Source organism: Lissotriton vulgaris, chromosome 1_1 (genome assembly GCF_964263255.1).
Source record: "Lissotriton vulgaris chromosome 1_1, aLisVul1.2, whole genome shotgun sequence".
Lineage (NCBI taxonomy): Eukaryota > Metazoa > Chordata > Amphibia > Caudata > Salamandridae > Lissotriton > Lissotriton vulgaris.
The window spans coordinates 708,214,318-708,242,097 of record NC_141685.1 but is presented as its reverse complement, the minus strand read 5'-3'; positions in this window follow the sequence as shown (position 1 = coordinate 708,242,097).

Sequence of the window (27,780 nt, the reverse complement as noted above, 5' to 3'; positions counted from 1 at the left end):
ATACAAGGCTAGCGTGACTATATATTTTAACATAATGAGTTGGATTTAATCTTTATTTATGACTTTTTAACCTATTTATGTTTTATACTGTTTGATCTGCTTTTATGGCCTCTGAACCGAAATAAAGATTTGACTGACTATACGATTCAATAACACTGGTAACGTGCCAATGGCGATCTAAGATGCAATCCAAATGTGCACACTATCACACGTGAGGCTGCGCAGAGATCTTCCACTGCAGTTGGTAAATCCTCCCGAATGCCACCCGCAGCTCATTAATTGAACTTGTGCTGTCTCAGCAGGTGGCCGGACTGCAGCACAATGAGGTTTTCTCTTTAATTTGGTGCTACAACGGATTCCACAGAGAAAGTGAAAATAACGTGGGAAATGGGATTTAACACCATAAAGCATGTGCTGCATTTCAGGCCCTGTACTCATGTTTGCGCTTACAACGCATTGTGCACTTGGGAGTCTGTTCCTATCACGCCACTTAAAAATATCAGCAAGTGTGGAATGCACCTGGAACTGGAAAACAAAAAATGATTTGCAGACATTTTGTTCAAGGAAGTAGTCTGCGTCAAAAGTAGTATGCGCCCCAAAACTAGAGAGATAGCTTGGTGGGGACAATTGGGAATAGGTTTGAAGGAATAATGCTTGCTAAGCGTTTCAGGCACAGTGGGTAATTCATTTTTCTTTATGTTATTTTAGGCTTTTGATATAGTACAAGCCTATCTCCAAGGAGCAACAGACCTCTTTTTCAAAATGCATTTGTATTTTGTTCTGTGATTTTATTTGTTTCACTAGAAATGCAGAGGCGAATTCTAAGGAATTTGTTCGAATGTCGCTTCTGTTTAAAAATGAATAAAAAGCCTCACAAATCTAGAACTGACCGTTTCTGGAAGTTTGTGGTTCTCATAAGTAAAAAGAGTTACAGTGAAATCGACACGAATTAAATCCGCTGGCCTGTTTGTGAGCAGTGCCCCTGCCTCTCTCACTGGCCTGTGGACCTCGTTTCGCCAGGAAGAGCGACTTGAAATGTCCATACTGGACAATGCGCTTGTTTCACAATCTCACCTGCGAGCTAATTTAGTTGACCTTTGAAACCCAAGCGAATTAAACAAACAGGAGGATTGCAGTAGGTTTTTGTTCTCGAAATAGTTCTGCCTGTTGAACTGTATAAGGAGAATCTCACATGCAGATTGTTGCTCATGGATCAGTATGGTGCCGGGGAGTGCTGTTGTGACCACACTGAAGAAACGCAGAAGTGACCTGGGTGGCGGGGAGGTGAAGTCAGCAGTTGACACAGTACTTGACAACATAGTTATTGTGTTTCCATCACACACACGTTTATACATTATACTTATTTAAAATGGGAGCCACTGGGAAATACCGTGATCTCCAGGATTTTTGATTATATGACACTGGTGGAGTAGTGATTAAAGATGCTTTTCACACTAAATGTAGAGCAACAGTTTTATGGTAAAATAAATATACATGTATATTTTAATGTCATTTGACTTTTTTAAGTGTGTTGCCAGTTAATACGGAAAATATGCAAATAAATATATACTGTTGGAAATATCAGTTTCTACAGGGTCACTCCTAGACTTTTTTCTCTTCCTCCTACCAGTTTTTTGCTGAATTCTTTTTTATTGTCCTTAGGACTCTGAGCATAGGGCCGGACTGGGAACACAAACCAGCCCTGTCATTTTTCTTGGACCAGCCCCTGAGGAAGCACGGCCTGGCCCTGGAAGGCTGGGACCGTGTGCTGCTTGCTTTTGTTACTGGGCTCGATATTGCAGCACCGTTGCAAAACCGCCCCCCACTGACAAAACTGCCCCGCACCTTTCCAGCCTTCAGGGTAAACGCCCGATGCCCCCTTTGGCCAGTTCGGCCATGTTTACCACTGCTAACAAGTGCCATAACTGCATGTGCTCTCTCATCTAAACATGGGACGATTTGGTCATACACTTTAAATTAAATGTTACTAGTGGACTTGCAGCACCTGTTGTGCCACCCAATTAAGTAGCCCTCTAATCATGTCTGAAGCCTGCCATAGCAAGCCTGTAAGTGCAGTTTACACTGCCCTGTCGACCTGGCAAAATACACTTCTTGCCAGGTCCAAACCTTCCTTTTTAATGCATATACCACCCCTAGGGTAGGCCCTCGACAGCCCAGAGGACAGGGTGCAGTGTATTTAAAAGTTGGACATGTACTTTTAAGTTTTAAATGGCCCAGTAGGGAAAAACTCTTTGATTCGTTTTTCACTATTGCAAGGTCTATATTTCCCATAAGATAACATTGGAGTTACCTTGTTTCATTGTATGAGTGTCATTTCCAATTGGGAAGATTTAATTGATCCAAGTTTGATGCCTCTGGAATCACAGTTTTAAAACCAATTTAATGGTGAAGTCAACTTTTAAATTGCAATTCTGAAAATGCCACTCTTTGGAAAGTTGGCATTTTCTTGCTTTAGACATTTGATGCCAGTAGACAGTCTCCAACCACATTATTAGGCTTAGCTAGCAAGTGGGCTTTGTGTGTTCCTCCAGGACAGCCAAACACAATGGGAACTTAGGAGTGAATTAATTAGCCATCCTGTCAAGATGGGGGGAGGAGCTGTGCACAGCCTCACTTACACCTGAATAGGCTGTGTCCTGTCCACACACAAAGGACTGTATACCTCCCTGTATTGAGTCTGGAGCAAGGACAGGTAGGGAGGACATCTTTACACTTCAAATGCATGTCTTTGAAGTCTCCCTCACTTTAAAGGCACCAATAGGGTATAAGTACTGGATCTCAGACACCACCAGGTCAGTACACCTCTGGACCTCTAGATACTCTGATAGGAAGAAGGACTGCTTTGCTGCTGAAAGGACTGCCACTCCACTGAACTTCTACTCTGCTGGACTCTTGCATTGCTGTGCTGACCTGCTACCTTCTATTCTCTTGCCTGAGTTAGAAGGAATGGACCTTCATCTCTTAAACCCAGACCCCAGGCCTCTTGATCTTAAGCCTCAGGGATATAACTGGCTTCCATCAACCTTGCCCCTGCACCTGGACCCTGCTATCTGCGAGTCTACCGTGCCAAGCGGTGCCACCCCAGTCATGGACCCTTAAAAGTGGTCCTAAGGTGCTTACCAGCAGAACCATTACATCTCCTCAACTGAGCGGCACATCCTTGAGCAGAACTGATGCATCACCACTGCTGCATGGTTTGGACCCAAAGCATAATGCCTGTAGTCCTTGGAACCAATGCATCACCGAAGGCATGGCATATTTCCAGCCCATATCTTCGCATCTCTTATCGACAGCAGCCTAGATGACGATGCCAGACTGCGCATCGCAGCCTTGCAGGTCATCTGAACTGATTCATCACCGGCCACGTACCGCATCCCTGATGCCAGGACTTCACATTGCAAGCCCCCTTGACGGGATCCTCGATGATGGTCCAACAGGACCTCGCACTGCAGCCTCATTGCATCTTGAAATCGACTAATCACGCCGGCTGTGCTACGCTTCTTCAACCTGGATCCACACAACACTCGGCAACCAGGTTTTAAGGGCCCTTGTTCCGCAAGCCTAACTGGGTCCCTGTAGCCAGCCTGAGCTCTATCGCAGTCGACCGAAACTTGTGACTTTGTTCCGTTCCGGCCAAGACTAGATATTCCCTGCTGGTGCTTTGTGTCTTTGGTGCAATTTCAACTTAAAACTTAAAAAGTAAATAACTCCTGTTTTACTGATTGAATTGTTGTGGTTTCAGTCTTGTTCTATTTATTAAACTACGCTTTAGTTTGCTAACCTTGCATAGGATTAATTTTGGGTGACACTTTCACTGTTTTACTCTTTGAAGTGTTGCATAAATACTTTACAAATGACCTTCAAGTTAGGCTTGACTTCTCTGTGCCAGCCTACTAGAGGGTGAGCACAGGCTAAGTTTGAGTTTGCTTGTGCCTTACCCTGACAAGGATTCTGGTTACTGCTTGACCAGGGCTCACAACCCAGTCAACCAGAAACCCAATTTCCAACATATACATTCTGTTAAACCTAGATAATTTTTTTAAATCTTATTGAAATTTACTAAAGTAATAACACTAGTGGAGATAGGTACATTTCACTCTTGAAAAGCAGCTTAAATTTGGAACATGAACCAAGAAAAGTTTAGAATTATGACAATAATGTAAATCATATATACAGTAGGAATAGCCTGTCCTTCAGAAGATTACCAGACAGCTGTTCTCACAATCCACTGCTACCCACTCACTAAGAGGAAGAAAATGAGTGCACATTATAGCTTTTAGTGTAATAGCATAGTAGAAGCCACCTATAAATTTGTAATGTCATAGATTTTGATATAATTTTCCTTTGTCTAAAGCGTGAAAAAGTGGTTATATGTAATGTTAGCATGTAAATATATACATTCTATCCCGTAATGGTCCTGTCTATCAAAAAGAAGAGGAGCAACTGGTTTGATATGTCAGTCTGATTTGTATGTTACATTTTCTAATCTACAGTATTTTTGATGCCTGTTATTTGTGCTTCAATAATAAAAATAGTAACTCAAATATTCAACGTCCTGAGTCACAGAATCAAGGGTTGTTGAATTTACCCTGCTGAAAGTGCACTAAGATGATGGCTAATTGTTTACATTCAGAGGAAAGTACACCTAGTTCAGTAAACAAGACCCACTCAAAATATTTTTGCACCCCCTAATGTTTTAGGGACTGAAGTTAGAAATGTGCATCTCACTCCCACAATATATATGCCCTTTCCCAAAAGTTTGTGGAAATGGTGTAAGAAAGTTAATATTACCTCCCCTAAATAAATGTTTGGTAGCCAAGTTTGGTACCCACATATTTGTGAAACTGGTGATGGAATAGCAATATGATCTGCCAAATGATCTGCCAGTTATTTGCACTTTTCCCAGTATTCGTACAGCTTGATTATGAATAGTACATTTTATTAAACCCTAATATATATGTGGTTTCAAGCATGTTTGTGGATTGTAGTTAGATTAGTACATTTAACCACAATATAGGTTTGAGCTATATGCACATTTCCTAATACTTGTGGGACTGGAGTAAGAACAGATAACATTGCCTCTCCTCAAATATATGCACTCCCCAATGTTTTTAAAACTGGAGCCAGAATACTAATGCTGAATGAATGAATGCATTTTCTCCAATGTTAGTGGGACCAGAGTTAAAACAGTAAATCAGTCCCTCATCAAGTACATGTACTTCCCCCCATATTTGTGGTACTGGAGTTAAAATAGTTATTTTGACACTTGCACAAATATATCCATGTCCCACAAGGTTGTAAGAGTTGAGTTAGAGTAGTAAATCTAATCTCTCCCCAATTATATGCACTTTCCTTAATGTTTGTGGAGCTGGAGTTAAAATAGCACACTTGACAACTCCCCAAATATATGCCCCTTCCCTAATGTTTGTGGGACTTGAGTTAGAATAGTTAATCAGACTCTCACCTCCTATTTACATGTACTTTCCTGGTTGTTTGTGGGACTAGAGTTAGAATAGTAAATCCGACATCTCCCTCAAATGTATGCACTTGCCCCAATGTTTGTGGGACTAGAGCTAGAATAGCTAATCAGGACCACCTTCTCAACCCAATTTTACTCACGGTCCTCAGAATTTGTGGGAGTGGACTTACAATAGTACCTCTTACTTCTCCCAAACTAAGCCATGTTTTCCAATATTTGTATCAGTAAATGAGACCCCGTTTCTATTTTATGCACCTTCTTGAAAATGTATGTGACTGGGGGTTAGAATTGGACATATGACCTCCTACTAAAAGGTAAGCATTTCCCCTGTTGTTTGTGAAACTGGAGTTAGAATAGTAAATCAGAATCCTGCCTCCCTCATTGTTGTGCACTTTGCCCAAAATTTGTGGCACTGTCTTAAAATATTAAAAATCCCACCCCCCTAAAAATACAACCTCTTTCCCTAGTGTTTAAAAAATTGAGTTGCAATAGTAAATCTTAACCCCCCACAGACACACATTTACACAAAGGGTCTTATTTATGAGAGGGTTGCGTTACGTTCGCACCATGAAACATAGTACATGCATGACACAACCTCCAAGTCAGAGTTTTTTATCCATGCAAAGACACTTTGCATGGCTCTAAGTGGCTTCAAAACCTGGAGTAATGCAACACAGCACAAATTGCTAGTTTGCGTTAGTCTGCCCTGGGTAAGTGTTCCATGGGTGTTGTGTAAGTGTCCCCATGCTACGCCCATGGAATTTGATGCATCCCCACATTTACAAGGACTTGCAGACCTGGGATTGCAGAAAACCTTCCACCTTTCTAGGGGAGGTATAATGAGGAGTTCTCTAGTTCTCTTTTATTCTTCTTTCTTTGTGTGATGCACTCTGCAGTACACATAGAAAAGGTATATGCCTCCCAGGATTGTTTTTGTGCAGGAACATGCCCCTCCCAGTCCTGCATGTAAGACAGGCACCCTTGCAACATGGTGCAAAGGTGCTTGCATTGGTGCTAGGCTTCCAGAAGGGCACCAACGTAAGGCAAAGGACAGGAATATGTAGTATTGACTGAAATACAGTGCATTCCTGCCCTTTCCCTGTACAAAATGCAACATAGCAAGGTGGCTTGCTGCGCTACACTGCATCACAAGCTCATAAATGAGGCCCAAAGTTTTTGGTGCACAAGTTTTAAAAGTAATTCTGCCCAATTCCAAATTATTTTTTAAAAGGTTTGCATTCAACACATTTTTTAAATACAGATAATATTGACACATATATACATCTACATAACATTTTATTAGATTAAAAAATACATTTGTATAACATTATAACATTTTACTTGCATTAAGAAACATATATACGCATTTTTAAAAAGAACATCTAAATCTTTCAATAATGTGCATGTAAGTAATAAAACTAATTATTTAGATATTTACCTGAAATAAATAAAACAGATATCATTTATTCACACTATATAATATTATGTTGTTGTAGATGTATTTTTCTTTTTTTTGAAGGTGTCCCTGGATTTGATATGGTATTCTTTTCTTGATTCACTTTGTTTTTGTCAGATTGTATTTTTTGGGGAGGAGGGATTTATGTTCTTTTTTTTTTGGAATCTTTATTAGTAGTACAAGCATTTACAAGTATGGGCCTACAACCATCCCGGCCGGCCGCTAAACAAAGCAAGAGTACAGCAAGCAGTATTAAAAATTTATGGCAGTTCGAATCCGGGGTCATAAAAATATCAGGACAGATCTTGTAATCAAGTGCACAAACTTAAAATCAGGATTTGAGAGGTTCATTTTCAAATAAGGAACTAAAAAAGGGGTGTCGCACAGTCGTACACAGTCCTACAATAATGCACGCGAATCAGGATATCTACAAACAGTACAGATACGAAGGAAATATCGGGGGCAAGATACACAAGGCAGGAGAAATGCAGGCACAACCCCGGCGCGTAGCGAGTCTAAACCCCACCCCTCAAAACTAAACATATTGCAGAGACCATGAACGACGACGACACTAAAAAGAGAAGAAAGACTAAAGGGCCATAGAAACAAATACCAAACGAACGCCCACCCCCCAAACCCCCACCCTGCACACCCGCAGAAGGCCATGGCCTACCCCCACAGCAGCGTGCCTGTCACCCTAATAGAGACCTGAAATATAGAAAGAGAGAAAAAAGATAAGCGGAGGAGGGCCCTCGGTCTTGCCGCCCGACCCCGCCCTTCACCCCCACACCCAGGAAAATCCCAGAAACGAAGTAGTACAGTATTGAAGAACATCAAGTCCCGGTCACAACAGCGATAAAATCCCGGTCAAACATACCCACTGCAACGTCTGTCAACAATAAAACTAATAGATTGTGAACCACATCATCCCTGTCCCTGTCTGGCAATGGTACCGCCAGAAGTCCCAACCCATCCAAGTATCGACAGTGGAGATCTGGTAATATCGACGCTGACCCCGGGAACTTCCCAGAGTTCACACACAGTAGTACCATCCAGGAAAAAAGAGTCACACAGTCCGGCAAGCGCCACGACATAGCTGGGATAGTCCAATAAGGAAAATAGCGTTTTATCCCCAGCCGCCAGTTGAACATGTGTCCCAAAAGAGACACCCACATGTAGAATCATGTCGGCCCGAGCAGTCACGGGAACCGGGCCCGTCAGCGGCTCCCGGTACCTAGGCGGAGCTGGGACTCCCTCCGTGGACATAGCTGCGGGTTCGTCGGCAGTCCCTTGGGATCGGACCGTGGCCGCTAGAGACGGCGAGACAGCAATGGCGGCCATTCTTTTACCCAGGTCCTGAGCATGACAAATCAGGATCTCGTGCAAAACCGTTAAGGCAACCAATACGTCCTTGGATGTGGGCTCCTGCATACGTTGCAAGCATCCCGGCCCCATCCGTGTGACAGCCGTCCGACATGGACATGGACTGTAGAGGAGGGCACCAGCCGCCATCTTAGTCAATTTGGCCCCGTCCCTCTTCACCTCACTCAGGGACCAGGCACCGATGCGGGATGCCACGGGATGCACCACCGGGGTTCAAAACTGTGAGGCGGGCTTCTCGGAGGAGAGTTACCAAAAGGCTAAAATCCCTGCCGTACCCCGGGAGTCGCCCGCCTATATCGGGGGCAATTCTTGGTTATGCCCGGGCAAGGAGTTTGGGGAGGGGGCAGGAGTCATGCGCCCCCTCTGATCCTGTTTTGCCACACAGCCCCTCAAGGGTCACCGCCAAGTGGACCGGGCCTTCACCGCTATCATCGGCCCTGCAAGTCAACGGCACCCTCCGGCCGGCTCCTCACCGCCACCAACGGCCGTTGTTGTTGCAGTCGCGGCCGGATGCACGTCCAGGTCAACGCCCCAGTCTCATCACCACGTGGGCCGCAGAGCAGTCGGGTACAGTTCTCAGGGCCTGCTGCACGCAGGAGCTTCAGGAGCAGACGGTAAGTGCTCGTTCTCCTTCTCCTACTAAAGTACGCCTCCGTAGCTCAGGATAAACGCCAGGATATACGTGTGGGGCGAAAGGGCTCATGGAGCCGAGCGACTATGCGGCCATTTCGAATGCCTGCTTGGCTCCTCCTCCTCGGGATTGATGTTCTTGATAGATTATGATAGCTAAGGATTTTTCTCAGAATTATCTCTGGGTACAAAGCTAAATTTTTGTAATTTTAATATACTATTGTGTGGGTTTATGTATATTCTTTTGCTTGGTTAGATTGTTAATGGTGAATAGTATGTTGATTTAAAAATGTGTGTTTGTTATGTGTGCAAGATCAAATGGTTATTTTATTTAATATATTGTGCTTTATATTTAGTGATTTTATAGTTATTTTTCAATGACAATGTCATTAAAATACATTAATATGTTGCTTGGAAATGTGTGTTTTTCATTTTTACAGTATAATTGAAATGTAGGTAGTAATGATATAGTTGAGATTTTATTGTTTACTAGTACTGTATGTGGTATAATTTTATTTCTTTTCATACTGAGTATGTTGTTTGCATTAATTGCAATATGAAAACTCAAAAGTAATGCAACAAATTATAATTCTAAACTATTCTAGAATAATATATACAACTTAGTTTACTTTGGAAGCTTGTTGGTTCGGGTTTGGAAAGTTGATGAGTTTTGTTTTGGTTTGTAATGTAGGTTAGATTATTGTGTATGCTATATATTTCAAATAATACAATACTTTTTTTAGTTTGCTTAGAGATTATAGGCTATATTTGCTTGGCAAGAGACTGCTTATGATGTACATCTTGGAATATGTGTCTTTAAGTGTACCTGTGAAGGAGATATTCCACTCTTCTACTGCATTATTTATTTTGCCTGTAGGGTAAATTTTATTACAAATGCATTACAAAATGGGATGTGGAACCTGGAGGAGGGCTGTGCCCTCACTAGCATCAAACACAGGTGTCTTCAATGTGTCCATTAGGAGGCGTAGTTGTTCTTCATTATTTTTGTAGTATTTGAAGTCAGGAGTAATATTGGTTTAATTACCTCACAACTAAATGTTTTTTGATATCAAAAGCAAATTGACAGTGTGAAGGTATCTCCATACTGCCGCATGTTTCTGTTTCACTGTAAATTTTCAAAAATCGTATGGATCATTGATTGTTTAATATCCATTATAATTTTTGCAGGGTCATATTTGTACATTTTGTGCCATACAATTCTGATAATTTGCTTATTCGAAAGGAGGAGAAAAATTATAGGCATGGTATTATTGTGGTACTGGTCATTAATTGTATACATTTGGCTAAAGGGTGGTTGCCACAACTTAAATGTACCAAATATTAGCCCCATGGTACATTGGGGGTGATTACAATGGTGGGCGGATCGCCACCGCCATGCAGGCCCACTGTCCGCCACCCAATTCCCCCACCATATTACTATGGCGGGGGGACCCCGGCAGACAGAAAGACCGTCCGCCGGTTTTCCGCCCGGTTGATGAGTCGACCGGGTGGAAAAGGTTTTATTATGGTGGCGGTGTCTGGTAGACACCGCCATCCATATTAGGACACATGCAAGGATTTGCCTTTCCGTGGCATGCGGTCCTTGCCATTGGGGGCCCGTAGCGTGCCCCCGGGTATTTTGGGGGGTGGGAGGGTGCACAGGGGTGGTACCTATGGTACCCCCCTGCTGGTGCCTGTTACGTTGTGCATTCAAATGCACAACTTTAATTTTTAACCTTGCGGTGGGTGCTGCTGGCAGCACAGCCCGCCGCAATGTTAAAAATGCGGGATGTGCCCGCCAGTGTGGCAGGCGCATCCCAATTGTATGTGCGGTAACGCCGCATGCATTGTGGGTGGTCCCATTTCTCAGGCCTATGGCAGGCGGACAAAGTCCATCCGCCATGCCAATCAGCCCCATTGTGTCAAGGTTACTAGGTTGTTAATTGTGCAAAATATAATTGGCATTTTTTCATCATTAAGATTGCGATAAAGAGTACATCCTTGTTTTGTGTGTGTGTTTCTCTAAGGTGGGGTGGATTAGTTATTTTTTACAATGTTTCAGGCGGCAGGCATAACTTGCCACTAAGCTCTGTGTTTCCTCTTCATGTCATGTTTAAATTTGTGATAGAAGACATTTGTCCTATTTTTTTAATTTATTTATTAGTTAAATTTGCAAGGTGCAATACCTACCCAAAAAGGGTTTCCAGGCGCCAGGGCAGGCTGGCTGAATTGTACAGCAGCTTAGAGAGGTTACTGGTTGAACAACCAAGTCTTCAGGGACCTACGGAAATGAATGTAAACCGTTTTTTTCCGGATAGCTGAGGGGAGTGAGTTCCAAAGTGAGGGGCCAAGGTAGGCAAATGAGCTGTCTCCGATCCTGAATAGTTTAAATCTAGGTACAGTAAAGTTCTCATGGGTTAATGAATGGAGGTGGCGGGTAGGCACATAGGGGCTAACCAGAGATTGCAGATACTGTGGTGCCACACCTATTTTGATTTTAAACATGTAGCTCAGGGCTTTGAACTTTATTTGGTTCTCTACCCTGAGCCAATGTAAGTCCTGTATGTGGCTCGAGATGGAGGTAGCTCTGGGGACCCTGCAATGTAGTCTTGCCGCAGAGTTTTGTACCACATGTAACAAAGGGATATTTGGGGCTTAGACTTTAATTATTTTCCCCGTAGGTGCTGAAGAACTTGTGGGTGCTTCCTTTATGTCATGTTCTATGTTGCTAATGTCAATTTCGATTTCAACCATTGAAGGTGGATGGGTGTGATCTTTAATATTTTCCATATTGTAGTTTGCTGTTGTGGCACACTTGTAGCACCTATAAGAGTGACATTTTGTAAATTTCAACTAGGTGCATTAGTTTGTAGTGCTTTCCATAGTATAAGTATATCCAATATATTGTCATGTGATATAATCTTCTTTTGTGTATGGTTATCTAAGGAAGGATGGGATCTTTAGATCAGATAATGTTTTAGGTGCAGGCATAACTGTCTCCTAGCTCTCTATTTAGTGCGTAGTGTTCTCTTTACATTTTTGATCAAAAGTATCTGTACTACAGCTTGTGGGGAAATTTGTGTGGCATAGCCTTAGGAGGCATCAGAATATTATGCATATTTCCAATGGATTACATATTTTCTGGAGCTTTTGTTTTTATAGAAACACTCCTTTATGTTAATTAGGTTTTGTCTTCCTGATAAGTTTCTTTTTTTAAACCGTTTTTATTGGCATTTTCTCCAAACTGAGCAGTGCAGTCATCTCTACCATAAAGTGCATTATGCATTTCCCCCCACTCCCGCCGCCCCCCCCAGTCATTACCCACAATAAGGCATACCATTCACATATAAAGGTGAGCACAGATGGGTTCTCCACAACATCATCAGCATTTCAATTATCAGAAAGTCTCTTTGTCCTCCAATATGGACCTCTCGTAATGAACCCTTACAGTCCGGCATCCAGTCCGTGATAGTTTCGTCATTTCCCCCACACTTTTCTGAACTTCCTGGGACACCCCCTTGCCTTATATGTAACCCTCTCAGCCGCCATATACATATCTAGGCCTCCCCTCCATTCCTCTAGACGTGGTATCACTGGTGCCCCCCAGTATTTCGCAATGTCCCTCTTAGCCACTACTAAGCCAGTACAAGGACGCGGAAGGTCCACATCAATTGTCATGCCCAAAAGAGCCAGATTGGGGTCGACCTGTAATTGAATCTCTAGTACTGCAGACAGTTCCGTGAAAACATCCGACCAGTACCCCTGTACTTTAGGGCACGACCACAGGACATGAAAGAAATCCCCCCTGGGGTCCTGACATCGCAGGCATTTGGCATCATCTGTCTTTCCCATCTTCTGAAGCCTCACCCTGTCGAAGTATGTTCTATGTAGCACGTTAAATTGGATAAGGCGGAGTCGAGATTTAACTGCCACCTCCCTAGGATGTGTTAAGACCAGTTCCCAGTCAATGTCTTCCATGCCTACCACGTCCGCCTCCCATTGTTGTCGTAGCCTGGCCAGGTCCCCCAACATGTTGTTCGTGAGGGTCTTATAGGTCAGAGATACCGCCTTCTGCTGGATATTTTCCTGTAGGAGCCTGCCTTCAAGTGGGGCAAATTCTGCCAGATCTACAGTGTCAATATTCTGGGCTCCCCATGCATGTTGTAATCTAGTGTATTTGTATCTCTGTGTGGGGTGTAGGCCGAATTCCATGGCCAGAGCCGTGAATGTTTTCAGTTGCCCTTTGGCAAGGACATCTCCCAACGTGGAGATCCCTATATCGTCCCACCTACTGTATCCCGTCAGTTTGTGGAGCTCCGTCAGCCACGTGCAGTGCCAAATTGGTGTTTGTTTCGTTGTCTTCCCGTCCCACCCCATACGTTTCGTGGATGCCCTCCAGGCATGAATGGTAATTTCAGTTGCCGGTAGAAGACGTTTCCGGCCATGTCCCCCATATAGATAGGAAAGGATGTGTCTGGGTGCTAATTTGTGGCGCTCTAGTGTGTAGGAGGGGTGGTCTGCCTGCGCATGTATCCACTCGTTAATCGGGGCCAGATGTTCCACCCAGTAATGTGCTTCCAGATTTGGGAGCGAGATCCCCCCGCTATATTGGTGCCTCTGTAGGGTGGTCAGAGCCACCCTAGGTTGTTTTCCCAGCCATATAAAGGCACGGAGGTCCGCATGTATCTTGGGGAAGACTTTCGGGGGGAGGGGGTAGTACTCATTTTGAAGGGTGTACAGGTACTTGGGGAGAATAATCATTTTATACATGGCCGCTCGGCCTAGGAGGGTGAGCGGGAGCAGTCTCCATCGGTCCATATCTGCAATGGAGTTCACCATGATACGCTCAATGTTACGGGTGTATGAGATATGTCTATCCAGGGTGAGGTAGACCCCTAAATACTGAAATCCCTCAGTCGTAGTGAGCAGCCGTCCCGGAAGGTCCGACCACTCCTCTCTCCCTGCGGGGTCGTATAAGACCGACTTATGCCAATTTATTCTGTATCCGGCATGGTCACCGTACAGTTCCAGTTCATGAAATAGCTGCGGGATCGACGTCTCCGGGGAAGTTACATGCAGGAGGACGTTGTCTGTATAAAGCAAGATCTTTTCCTCGTTTACTTCTCCTTCGGTCCGCTGAAATCCCCTGATGGTCGGCTTCTGGCGAATTCTAGCCGCCAAGACCTCTATCATTAGAGCGAATAAGAGTTGGGAGAGGGGGCACCCCTGTCTGGTCCCTCGTCGTATTTTGAATTCCCGCGAGAGGACTCAGTTCGATAAGTTGTTTGTTTTACTCGGTTAGACATTATGAGAACTGTGAATGGTATACATTAAACAAGTTGTAATTTTATATGTTTCAAATAATGTGAGAAAGTACTTAACTAATCAAACATTTCACTGACATAGTTTCACATTTATGTCTTCTCCTTTTTTTAGGCATAAAAAGTTCAGTCTGTTTTGTCAGTGTTATGATATTTTTTGTTAGTTCTGTGATACATTATTCTATATTGGGAATACAACATATAGATTAAAAGAAAAATGTACATACGTTTTATTCCATTTAGTGTATTGCTATTAGATTTTTATTTTAAAAATATATTTAACATTTGTTATAAATTCACTCAGGGCTGGATGTACAAAGGGATTTACTGGCTGTAAATCCCTCAATTCTCTAAATCAGAGAGTTTGCAACCAGTACAAATCTTTTTCCAATGTACTGATCCCATTTATTGATTCACCAATTTTTTTAAATTATTAAATGCGTTTCAAAATGATTACCTATTCAAAATTTGGAAGGGGCAAGTTTGGGGTGTTCCTTACAAATTGTCAATCAGTAATCGCTATATCAGTGGTTTGCAACTATGATTGCATTTGCAAACCATTGATCAATTACTGACACCTAAGTTGGGGTTGTAACTATTTCACCCAATTGGACCCCTTCACCTTTAAGCATCATGGTGGCAAATTCAGGGGTAGTAGATATTGGTGCACAGGATCACTGCCTGCTTTCACTATAATTTTCCAAGCTGCAATGCTTTTTTTAAAGCAACCAACCTTTGTGAAAATCTGCCTCCTTTAGAAAAAAAATCCTCTGTGAAATATTTTCTCAGGAATAGTGGTCTGCTGTCCCTTGCAGGTCTCCGTCCGTGTAATGCCACCCATTCGGAAGGAGTTGCAATTTGGAACCTGTTAGCTAAATATTAATTAGGCAAATTGTCCTGTGGCCCTATCGTATTGCTCAAGTTCTGAATGGTAGGTTTGAGGAAACCCACCCACCATAAATCTCACTTATTTCAGTGGTTACCCGTTCGGTGATGGGCTACTCCTTAGTTCATTTCTCTGTTTTTCTCTATTGCAAGACAGAGAAAAATGAAGTATGAAGATTTGACTCTTTACAGTACATGACAATTTCGTTGGAGCCCAGGGAAAGAAACATATTCCTCTCTTTGACATGGTGTGGTGACCAATGGAACACCATGTAGAAGGGGGAGAGGACACTGCTGCCCGTTGCAGAATCCTACTACCCTCTGTGGTGCTGCCGTTCTTATCCTTATATCTGAACCGATTCAGGAGCATTCTCTCTGCAGTTGCAATGACGAGTGAGAGCAACAGGCTGCTCTGGTGCCTTAACAGCCATTGGAGCATTGAATCTGCAGCTCTATTGAAAAGAGAACGGAGCAATAACACCTGTTGCGTCACTGCTCTTGCTCTTACACTATGGCTGTTTACGGCACACCCTCATTCCACTTCAGAGCAGTGCTCGTGCTGTGCTACTAACATCAAAGCTGGGAGTGCCAAAACAGAGGCATATTGTTCACCTTCCGTTTGGCTTAGCGAAACTTGAGGGCGGCTCTCTGCAAAGTACATGGAGGGGGCCCCCCTCCCCAGTCCACCACTAACTATGTTTGCTTAGGGGGCCCCCTGGACCTCGGGGCCCTCCGCCCATGGGGGCTTAAGTTACGCCACTGCACCTTCCTCTGCCCTGTCCCTGCAGGCACATGGAAGAAAAAAGGTGATCTAACTCTACCTCCATGCCTGCAGCTCTGCACGGCTATATGCTAAGTGAAGGCGGGGTTAAACACTGCTGCAGTCTTCTGCAGGAAATGCATTGTGGTAAATGAAATTCTGGGTACTCACATGGTGTGTTGCTGCATACGTATTTATGTGCAGCCAGTGCTCAACACTCTTTGTCTATTGTCCATGTCAGAGTGGCCGGACCGCTGATTCTATCCCCAGAGACTGTGGGCCTTGTTACATAAATAGAACTCTGTGAGCACCACGTTAAGTCACAGTCTCCACCAATGACTGGTGAAGGGATGGAGCAGCGCTAGTTTGTTACTTATAAAAGGAACTTTCAAGGCATGTGTTGCTTTTTGCTGGAAATATAGAAGTATTTTTTTCATATACCTAAAGTAACCAAAACATAACTGCATAACACACAAAGGAACATAACAAAACACATAAATCATAACAGGGCACATCACAACAAAACAGTAAAAACAGAATGAAACACAGCAAACTCAAATTGAGGTTATAGAGCACAAAGCACAGCTGCACAAAAACAACAGAACACATCACCAGCAGAACAAGTTTTCATAAAAGGTGTTTGGAGCAATCACAACCATAACTTACCACCAACCACATGAGCACATGAGATAGTGCTAGTTAAAAATGTTTGGTGAACCGGCCTTATGGCCTAGAGATCCCAGTGCTCACTTCATGTGATAAGGCCCTGTGTCTCAAATTAGCACTTTGAGTGCTCATTGTATGTCATAGGGCCCAAAGAGTTCACATCATTCTCTGCACAGCTCATATTGCTAAAAGGCAAACATAAAGCCTTTACTCTCCACCAGTATTTACTGGAAATTATTCCAGGTACACGAATGGATCCATGAAAGATGACCTAAGACATCTAGTAATGTGACGGAATAAAATACGTTGGGTTCGGAAGAGAAAAACGTTTCTTGCAGTCATGAAACAGTGATTAAACTCACGAAAAGCTCCATCTATGTCTGTTATCTGCAAGATATCATGGTAACTGAGTTTGTCTTATGCAATTCTACACTTGCATCTTCTAAATATGTGTGACAACCTGTTCACACTGAATGTCCTTACATAAGAGAAAGTTGTTATATGATACCCCTAAAATTGAAGTTGTGCTTAAGTCAATGTTTCTAGTTGTTACATAATTATAAAAAGATAAGTTACTCAGGTACTGTGAGGGGTTTCTCTCTCAATGCCCCTCAACTCCATTTAATATCTTCTGGAATGCAAATCTGAAGAGTGAGACACCCACTGTTCTTGGCAAGACAACCTGCCCTCTCTTGCTATGGCACCTACTGCTCCAGGATCTTCACCATGGTGACACCCCTCTCTTTAATTCACTCATGCCTCCTCTGCCTTCCTGAGCAGACATAGGCTGACGATTGTCAGAAGCAGAGAAAATAGATGGGGAGTGTGGGGGAGGTTGTATAGTATCAGGGGAGGTGTGGACGCAGGGGAACTATGCCTCTGGCTCTTTTCACATTGTTATCTAACTTTGATGTTGACCTAGTCATCAACACAAAGCATTGGGAACAGCATCCCTTGGTCCTGTGTCCTCAGCATTATACCACTTGTTGAGTCCTTCTTTATTATGGCACCAACTTCTGTCCTCCTCCCTCCACCCTCCTTGCTGTTGAACAGTGCCACTATGTTATATTTACAAATGACCATGACTGGTGTCTTGGTAACTTTAGTGTTCACTTTTAGAATGGCTGAATGTTTCATTCTACTTTGAAATGTTGATTGTTAGTGTGGAGTCTGTTGAATTGTGGCTTGTGCTGCCACGACTCCATGCTCCGAGCAATAAACTTGTGTCAACACTTATTGAAGACGTCCGCTCGATTCGTCGCCACTACACAGTCAAAATCCTCCACTTGGACTGTATTGGAATTACACAACGCACTCAGACTGCACTACAGCATGCTGCGCTGTCCTCCTGCGAATCTGTTCAACTTCTACACTTCTACTAACCGTTCCCACCACAGGCAATCTATCATTGGCCATAACAATTTATTTAGTTTACCATTAGTCAAAATTCTGTTAATTTTTTTTCATATTTTTGTCCTCACTCAAATACCTCAGTTACACCAAAGTCCAGTATTGGACATGCAGTCCCGAGCTTGCTTAAATCTGGTGGTGGCCATAAAAACATGGATTTCATTTGTGGATCCCTGTTAATTTCTGACAAGATGGCATGAGGCAGCATGATGTTTATCGATGGCTGCTGCCTATGAAGATGAATGTTATTGCTTTGTGGATTTCATAGTAAATGTTTTATTATACAAATTGCCAGTTAAAAAAACTTGAGTTAACAAATTCGATTGCTATTTAAAATAGATGGCAGTTCTCACTGAAAAAGGTATTTTTCCATTGTGGTCTTGCTTGGACTTTCAATTAAAGTCTGTTAGAAAAAGCTGCTTGAAATTCATCGCTCTATGTGTGACTGCTAACAGTTTGTTTTCCTGTTTGAGTACCTGATAAACATGCAATATGCAAATCTTGTCCGCCCCTTTTACCATGTTGAAAAGCATATGTGCACATCATGATTCATGACCATAGCTTTTAATCAAAGAGGCATTAAGGCATTGTATATTTGCAGTTACGTAACGAAAGACACATTTTAGAAGAAAAAAGGAAAAATATATTTATAGTTACAGACATTAAAATGCTGTGTACCTTAATACATTTTCGATATTTCATCATTAATGCCCCATGTTTATGTCTCACCATAGACAGAATTAACTGGCTGGACGACCACATGTTAACAATAAGTAACCCCTTAGCTGCTGAAGCTTCCTCGCTCCCTTCGCTCGCCCGCATCCCCACATCCCCCCAGTGCTGAGCTAAGTTGTTGATGTTGGGGGCACTTTGTGCTATGTCCAGGGTCGGACATGGTATTTCGAGCACTGGTCTGACACGTCAGTGTGTAGCCCGGATTTTTGGCACTTTGGGGGCATGTTTTGTGATTTGCTGGGACAGTTTTTATTGTTTATTGCCTGATATTTAAATAAATATTGGCTGCAGCAAGCTAAACTCCATGCAGTCCTCCTTACATGGAAAAACACCTCTATAGAGTGTGTTTATAATTCTCAAACCGCCCCGATTTGGAAAGGAGCACATTTCTGGGTATGTAATACATCTTTATTCGGTAAACAAAATCACCATAAAAAAAACAAAGTCAAATGTCAATAATATTAATTTCATATTTAAAAATAGACAATGAAAACCTGTTATGCTGTGATCGAGCCAAGCCCTATTACGGTTCCAAGCCCTGCACAGTTTTTAAAAGCATGGGACCCCTAACAGAAGGCTTCTGGAATACTAAACCTCTCACTCCAGACCGGAATGTTCAAAACACAACCTTTTAACACTGTCCAATGCCTGGACGGAGAGTGGGGTAGGGTTGGTAAAAATGTGTGGCCTACCAATAGAAAACAAGGCTGCCTTCACATGCACAAACCATGGTATACTAGATAGCTGATCCAACGCCAGGCAGCCCTCAATAATCAAACGGCTTAACGTCAGCTCCACACTGCTCAAAATCTTGATGCAGCATATGAGCCGCTTATACCTATTAACCCCTCCCCTGCTGATGACGGAACCGCTCCATCATCAGCTGCGGTGGCGTTGTGCTGATGACGGAGCGGTTCCGTCATGGCCCGCCCGACCCTCCTGCGCGGCGCGAATTCCGCGCCTGCGCTGAGCGTTCTATTAAGCGGGCGGGGCCATGACGGAACCGCTCCGTCATAAGCACAGCGCAACCGATGCTGGTGACGGAGCGGTTCCGTCACCAGCATGCGCCCGCCGTATTTCCACCCCGCCCCCTTAGCACTGCGGCAGAATAGCCGCCGCAGTGAAGGGGTTAAATCCGAGATGGTACGTAGACATAATATAGTTTTTTTAATATCGAAATGTAATTTTATTAAGTTTTAAATATTGATAGTAAAAAATATCGATGTTTAATATGTCAATGTTCATAGTATAAATGTATTATGTTGTTAGAAATATCGTTGTGAGAAATGTCATTTGTTAACATATTGTTTACTTATTTTTAATTGTTATATGTTTGTTAATGTTTTAATATTAGTTAATTAATGTTATAAAAGTTTTGAATTGTAATATTATTTTTAGGAGTGGAATGTTGGGTTTATAGGGGATAAGTGCGGGGAGTGTTTTACAAAATTTGTTAAAAAATTAATTTAAAAAATATTTTTTTTAATTTTTAGGAGCGGGATGTTGGGTTCATAGGGGATAAGAGTGGGGATTGTTTTAAAAAATTGGTGAAAATTGAAAAAAAAAACCTCATAAAATGTTTTTATTTAGTAGTGGGATTTTGTGTTTATAGGTAATTAGGGTGGTGAGTGTTTTTTTCTAAATTTAAAACAAGTTTACAAATTAAAAAAATGTTGGGTACATTTTAAATTAAATTTCATCAGATTGAGATGTGTTAATAGCGGATACATTTATAAAATAAGCAAGTGAAATATTAAAAGGTTAAATGTAATATTTTGGCAATTACTATTTTTTATTAACAAGAGTTATTCAATATTTTTACTGTATCTAAATTTGCTCATGATATTTAAAATAATTTTAAATAAATGTTACTTTAAAAAAATCATATTTATGTTATTACTATATTAAGAATATTAGGTTTACATTTTTATAATTATTAAACATATTGTGTACAATTTAATAATTTGTACATTTTTGGTACAGAATAAAAAAATTAAGTGTTAAGAAATGTTTATATTTATTAATAATATTTATTAAATTAATACTGAGTAACACTTTTTAATAATTTAGGAATTTTTAATTTGGAATATTAAATTATATATGTTTAGAGTCCAGCACCTTCCCTGACTTAATATAAATTGGAGTGGGAATAGTAAGTTATATTTGTTCACTGTCCAGCACTTTCCCTGACTTAATATAGTTTGGAGTGGGAATAGTAAATTATACATGTTTAGTGTCCAGCACCTTGCTTGACTTAATATTAATTGGAGTGGGAATGGTAAATTATATTTGTTTACTGTCCAGCACCTTCCCTGACTTAATATAGTTTGGAGTGGCAATAGTAAATTATATATGTTTAGTATCCATCACCTTCCCAGAGATAATATCGTTTGGAGTGGGAATAGTAAAATATATATATTTAGTATCCAACACCTTCCCTGATTTAATACTAATTGGAATGGGAATAGTAAATTATATATGTTTAGTGTTCATTACCTTCCCGGAGTTAATATCGTTTGGAGTGGGACTAGTAAATTATATATGTTTACTGTCCAGTACCTTCCATTACTTAATATTATTTGGAGTGGGAATAGTAAATTATATATGTTTAATGTCCAGCACCTTAACAGAGTTAATATTGTTTGGAGTGGGAGTAGTAAATTATATATGTTTAGTGTCCATCTCCTTCCCAGAGTTAATATAGTTTGGAGTGGGAATAGTAAATTATATATGTTTACTGTCCAGTACCTTCCATTACTTAATAATATTTGGAGTGGGAATAGTAAATTATATATGTTTAATGTCCAGCACCTTAACAGAGTTAATATTGTTTGGAGTGGGAGTAGTAAATTATATATGTTTAGTGTCCAGCACCTTCCCAGAGTTAATATAGTTTGGAGTAGGAATAGTAAATTATATATGTTTAGTGTCCAGCAGCTTGCAAGATTCAATATCAATTGGAGTTGGAATAATAAGGTATATATGTTTACAGTACAGCAATTTTTCAGAATGAATGTGGCCTACAGTGGGAATGTTTAAAAATAATAATATAGTTTGTGCGAAAACATATATTATATTTATAAATATTTATTAAAATAATATACTTTATAAAGTAGATTGATGTAACATAAATATTTTATTACATATACAAGGTTTAAAAAAAATTCAAATACATCATGAAACATGTCAATATTTTATTGATATGTTTATTTATTTTCAAACATTAATAGATAAAAAGAAATAGCATTTTATTTTATTAGGTATATTTAATATTTATTGTTAGACATACAAAAAAAAAAAAATGTTATTTTACATATATTATATATTTTGTACATAAGTATACATTTATATATAATATTTTTTGCAAACTTAGGGGTCGATTAGGATGGTGGTCCTAGGCACCTCCGCCGTGCTGGCCGAAAACGTCCATTTACTTACTCATGCGCGGTCCTCGCATCCGACCATTTTACAACGGGCAAACATTGCCCATTTCCTGTCCGTCGCGGAGTTTCGGGATCCGCCACATTTTTCATTCCGCAACGATGCCGGAGGGAGCTAATTGAGAAAGACCGCCGTGCAGAATGACGTTACGACTGCCGGACAAATCATGATGCCTCAAACAACCCATCAGAACGCAGCGGAGAAACCAGCCACTCAGAGACGGCGGAAGCAAAACTCCGGAGGCAGCAACTCGAATGCAAGACACCTCCACACATTCCTGGACACTATGGATCCAGTTCTACAAGCCCTTCTGCTGCTGTAACTCATCCACTAACAGCAGATAAGACGCCGCTGCGGACAACACCGCAGGTAAGTCATCAACACATCCTGCATACAACTTCAACACACAACTGTTGTGCTGAAATATGTGTCCTGTCTACATCAGACACCCTGGCGATGACAGGAACATATCCCCCAGTGTATGTACACATGTCCTGCACGTCACAAATTGACACCTCTGTATTTGGGTCACCCATCACCATATAAATGACTGCAACTAGCCCAGGTGTGCCGGTCATGTCACCGCAGCAGTGAAGCAGCTGAAAAACCTGTCCACAATGTAGTAGGAGTCCAGGACATTGTACCAGACAAGCAAGACCAACATCACAACATCCACACAACATGTAACATAAAAGAAGCACCACTCAGCACAACATATCTGCAGCAAGAGGTCATGTGCAGAGACACTGTCTAGAGTGACATCTCATTATGATCATCACCTATTGTATAGGAACATGAGTGCACGGTGAGGCTGGAGTCTCTCCAAAATGTTTATAGTCATCATTGCACACAAATAAGGGTCAGTCTGCATACAATGTGGAACAGAGGAGGGCAGACCAAGTAGGGTGTGTATGAGTATCTCACAGTAGGCCAACAGGGTATTGGAATGAGTCAGTGAGCCCAGGTAGATGACACATCATATTAGACACCACTGCCACATAATCACAGACCACCACAGCCCACAATCAGACATTGATAGGCGCATCACATACAATGGCAGAACAAGTCACACAATGACAGCCCATACCATGCAACACAGAGCAATTCTGACTCAAACAACAAACTCAAAGTAAGCACCACTGTGCATTTGACTCACAAATGCACTGCTGCAATAAATGACACCATGTGAGTATGCCTAGTACATCAACAACACTGACTACACTGCCAACTCCCAGAACACCGGCACACCATCACTCCACATCAACAAAGGGAGCATCAACTACAAAGAAGTGAATGAATGCCAAAGTGTCAGGAAGAGTCCATCTTGACAGCAGGAAACTCCGACCTGACACTCAGGACAAACCTCCTCCTCATACCTGCCTTCCACTCATGTGAATCAAAGTCAGTAATTGAAGAACTGAAGAGTCACTGTGCAGACTAACAACATTGGAACTGTTCACACTGCATGTCAAGTCAGCTCACACACTGAAACTTAGCCTCATACACATACCATAAGTCAGCAGGAATATATGACAATAAGTAGACTAGCCTAAAGTGGAGTGCACAGTGCAGGAAAAACATGGCGAAATCCCATATAGCATTTATACATGGCATGCAAGAGGTGCAACATATTGCATTACACCTAGGCCTTCAAATCAGACATGGATTGCACAGTGATTGAAATGGAACTAAAGTAACATCTGTGCAATATCCCTGTGATACAGCAATGCAAGCTTTGCATTGGCCAAGGAATGAGAGGAACTTTCATACTCCATACAGTGGCCAGCCCCAAATCTGTGTCAACTCCCTTGATATGTCTATGCCACCAGCACAACACTCGTGGCTCATTGTCACACTCCCTGACTGTCACACCCAAGTATGACCTTCACACATACCCCTCATGTTTATGTTTATGTTTATATGCTTATATAGCGCTTGATTGCTGTGGCTTCTTAGGGCTGGGGTGAGTTAACAGGAACAGTGCACTGGGTTGAAAAAACCTAAGCCCTGCCCCCCTTCTTGCCCGTTGGGTCTTTGTGATCTTAATGAGACCCAGGTGGGCAGATCTAGGGGCGCGTGGGGGAATGTATGGTGGGAACAGTCGTTGAATGTCCTCAGCATCACTGCCATATATTGCCTTGTGCACAAGGGTAAGAGATTTAAATTCCATGCTCTGTTTGATGAGAAGCCATTGGAGTGATTTAATTCCAGCAGAGGTTGACTGTCTTCTGGATATGCCCAGGAGTAGTCTCGCTGTGTTGTTTTGTAGGGACTGCAATTTTCTCAGTTGGAGTTTGTCAATGCCCAGAAATAGGGCATTCCAATAGTCCAGCTTAGATAAAAAGAGTTATGCCATCACCATCTTTCGCAGCTCTTGAGAGATGTATGGAAACATTTTTCTTAAGGTTTTAAGTAAAAAAAAAAAGCAGGATGAAGTATGGCTGCTTACCTGGGCACCAAAGTTTAGTTTGTCATCAAAGATGATCTCCTAGTTCCTGACCTTATTTAAGACCTTATTTAATGGGCGGGGGCATTCTCGGGCCTCAGTTGGCCACCAGGACCTGTTCCACAGGGGCTGGCCCGGGCCGAATTGCATCACCTCTGTCTTATCTGTATTTATTTTCAGGAAGCTGTGCCTCATCCTGGTCATGATCTCAGTGAGACAGACATGAAACCTGGCTGCTGTGGTCTCAGGCTAATTGGTAACAGAAATGACAAGTTGTGAATCATCATCGTAAGAGACCAGGGTGAAACCGTGCCTCCTGATGAGATTAGCCAGTGGGGTGACGTAAAGATTGAACACAGTCGGAGAAAGGGTGGACCCCTGTGAAACACTGCATGGGAGATGGAAACTATCCGATTTCAAGCCATCCCAGAACAGCCTCTGCTCCCTTGCCACCAAGAAGGAAGACAGGAGGGCAGGGTCGGTGCCCCCCACCCCTACATCCCCTAGCGGCTGCACCAGAACTGTGTGGTTCACGGTGTCAAACGCGGTCGATAGATCCAGGAGCAAGAGGACCGCCCTCCCCCCCTAGTCCACCGCCCTGCAGATCTCCTGGGTGGCAAGAATTAAGGCAGATTTAGCGGAATTGCTTGAGCAGAAGTCATGCTGGGAGGTGTCCAGCTGGTTGTTAACGTCTAAGTAGTCAGACAGCACTGTATTTAATTGTTTTTCCAATATCTTAGCCACCATTGATAGGCCAGCAATGGGGCAGTAGTTTTTTGGTTCGCTGGGGTCTAGATTGGGTTTCTTTAAAAGAGGTGTAATTTATACTTTTTTCCAGATGTCCGGATATCAGCCTGATTCCATGACTTGGTCTAGAAGGATGGTGAGATTGTCACAGATCTTGTGAGCAGCCTGATGCATGATAGTGGTGTGACAGGTGTCTGTGGGTGAGCCATTTTATATGGAAAGCAGGAGTTTTTGTACTTCCTCGCTAGTTATTGGCTGAAAACAGGATAGTCTGCAGTGGGTAGATCCCATTGATACTGTTTTATCCTGGGGCCTTGGGGCAATTAAAAAATTGTTGTAAATTCCTTGCACTTTGTCTTGAAAAAACACGGCAAGTTTGTTGCACAGGGCTTGGTCAGGCTGAAAGGCATTATCCTGTTGTGGTTTAGCTAGCATTTTGACAGATTTAAACAATTCCTTTGTAGAGTTGCTGGCTTTCTTTATTTTAGTTGTGAAAAAATATTTTATCACCGCAATGATTGCCTCCTTGTATTGTAAGATAGCTAAGTTGTACATTGATTTCATTTGATTATTGTAGTCTTGTCTCCAGTAGCGCTCAGCTCATCTACAAATGATTTTTAAGCTTTTGAGCTCTGGGGTATACCAAGGTGACGATATCTTGGCTCTCTTCACCATCACTAGTTTTTTGGTGCAACCTCATCTGCTGCTGATAGTAGCCAGCCATTAAACTGCAGGGCTACAGCATTGCTATCCCTTCCTATTGTGGCAGGAGAGTGGTCAAGGGCCGACTCAAAGTCACTGCCCTTGACTTTGTTCCAGCGCATAATTTGTACCTTAGATGGCTTGGCCTGTGTACCAAGATGTGGCTGTGTGACTTAGATGTTAAAATAAATAGCCTTGTGGTCCGTCCATGGCAAGGCTAAAAAGTTAGTCAGAGTAATGTCAGGGTTGCTTGTAAAAATCACGTCTAATGTGTGTCCTGCCTGATGGGTAGGTTCGGTTATAAGCTGGTGTAAGCTAAAAGCCTTGAGATTGTCCAACAATCTGATTGTGTCTGTATTATTTTTGAATTTTAAATGATAGTTAAAATCCGTAAGGATTGTGAAGAAGTAAGGGTCAGTATATGACTCTGAAAGTGTCAAAAGGGCATGAGAAAAAGCTGCTTTGGTACCAGGTGGACGATAGATTAGTATCCCCTGAAATGTTTAACTTTATACAAAAATGCAGTGCTTCTGCAGGCAGAATTGAGATTGCCTGCACGTGTACATTTAAGTGATCTCGATAGATAATTGCTATACCCCCCTACCTTTACCTTTCTCCCTATCCTGTGAGAGAAAAGCATAGCCTACTGGTAAAGCAATGTTCCAGTCTGGCGCTGATGTGGTGCCTGTCCAGGTTTCGGTCAGAAAAACTGGGGGCATATTATCAAGCACAGAAAACTGCTGCTAAAGCGGCGATAATGGGCTTGATAATATGCCCTTGCGAATTCCAATAGAAGCCCATGTTGACACCAGATAATGTGCTTCTAATGGAATTCTCAAGGGCATATTATCAAGCCCATTATCGCCGCTTTAGCGCAGTTTTCTGCCGCAAAAGCGTCGATAATTTTAACTCCTTTTCTTGATAATATGCCCCCAGGTCTGGTGTGGAGAGTTGGATTAGATCTTCTAGCTGATATTTGTCCTTAACTATGTAGTGTAGTTCCTATTTTCCCTATAGGCCCTGCGCATTGGAATAACATAAACAGCAGTGTAGACGTAGGACTGCGGTCTTCTAGGTCTCTACTGACTATGTTAGACTTAATTTAGGTTTGCGCCAGCTAGCTAAGAGGTCACTGGAAACTTTCTTGACTGAATAGGAAGTGATCAGCTTCCCTGGCTCAGACAAGAAGGGATTCAGCTTCCGACAACCGCATTAACATGACAACTTTGCTCCTCAGAATAAGAGTCAATCTCTAGAGTCGTGTGAAACATTAGACAGCTATTTCACTCAGTCAGTTGTGCAGAATTACTTTCACCAGTATGCAGAGAATAGAGAGACGGGCATTTTCAATAAAAGGTATTATTTATTGAACAGTCTTCCTTCTCATGTAAGAGAAATGAATTGCCACAATTGCAAGACTTGTTATTATAAAAAGTGCGTACAGTAAAAGGAGTATCACGAAATAATACTGTAAAAGCATTGATATGGTTTCTTAGCCATAAGATGGTTAAAATGAATAAAATATATACATTCATATATACATTTTGCTAACGTCCTCAACTGGTGCTTCTAACTATGCCTACCCCGGTGTACCTGACCTAAGCCTAATACATGGGAGGGAGTAAGTAAGTAGCAGTTTTAAGTTAAGTTGGTTTTGCCAAGGGTTTGCTTCAAGAATTCTCTCTAATGGTTTAGTCA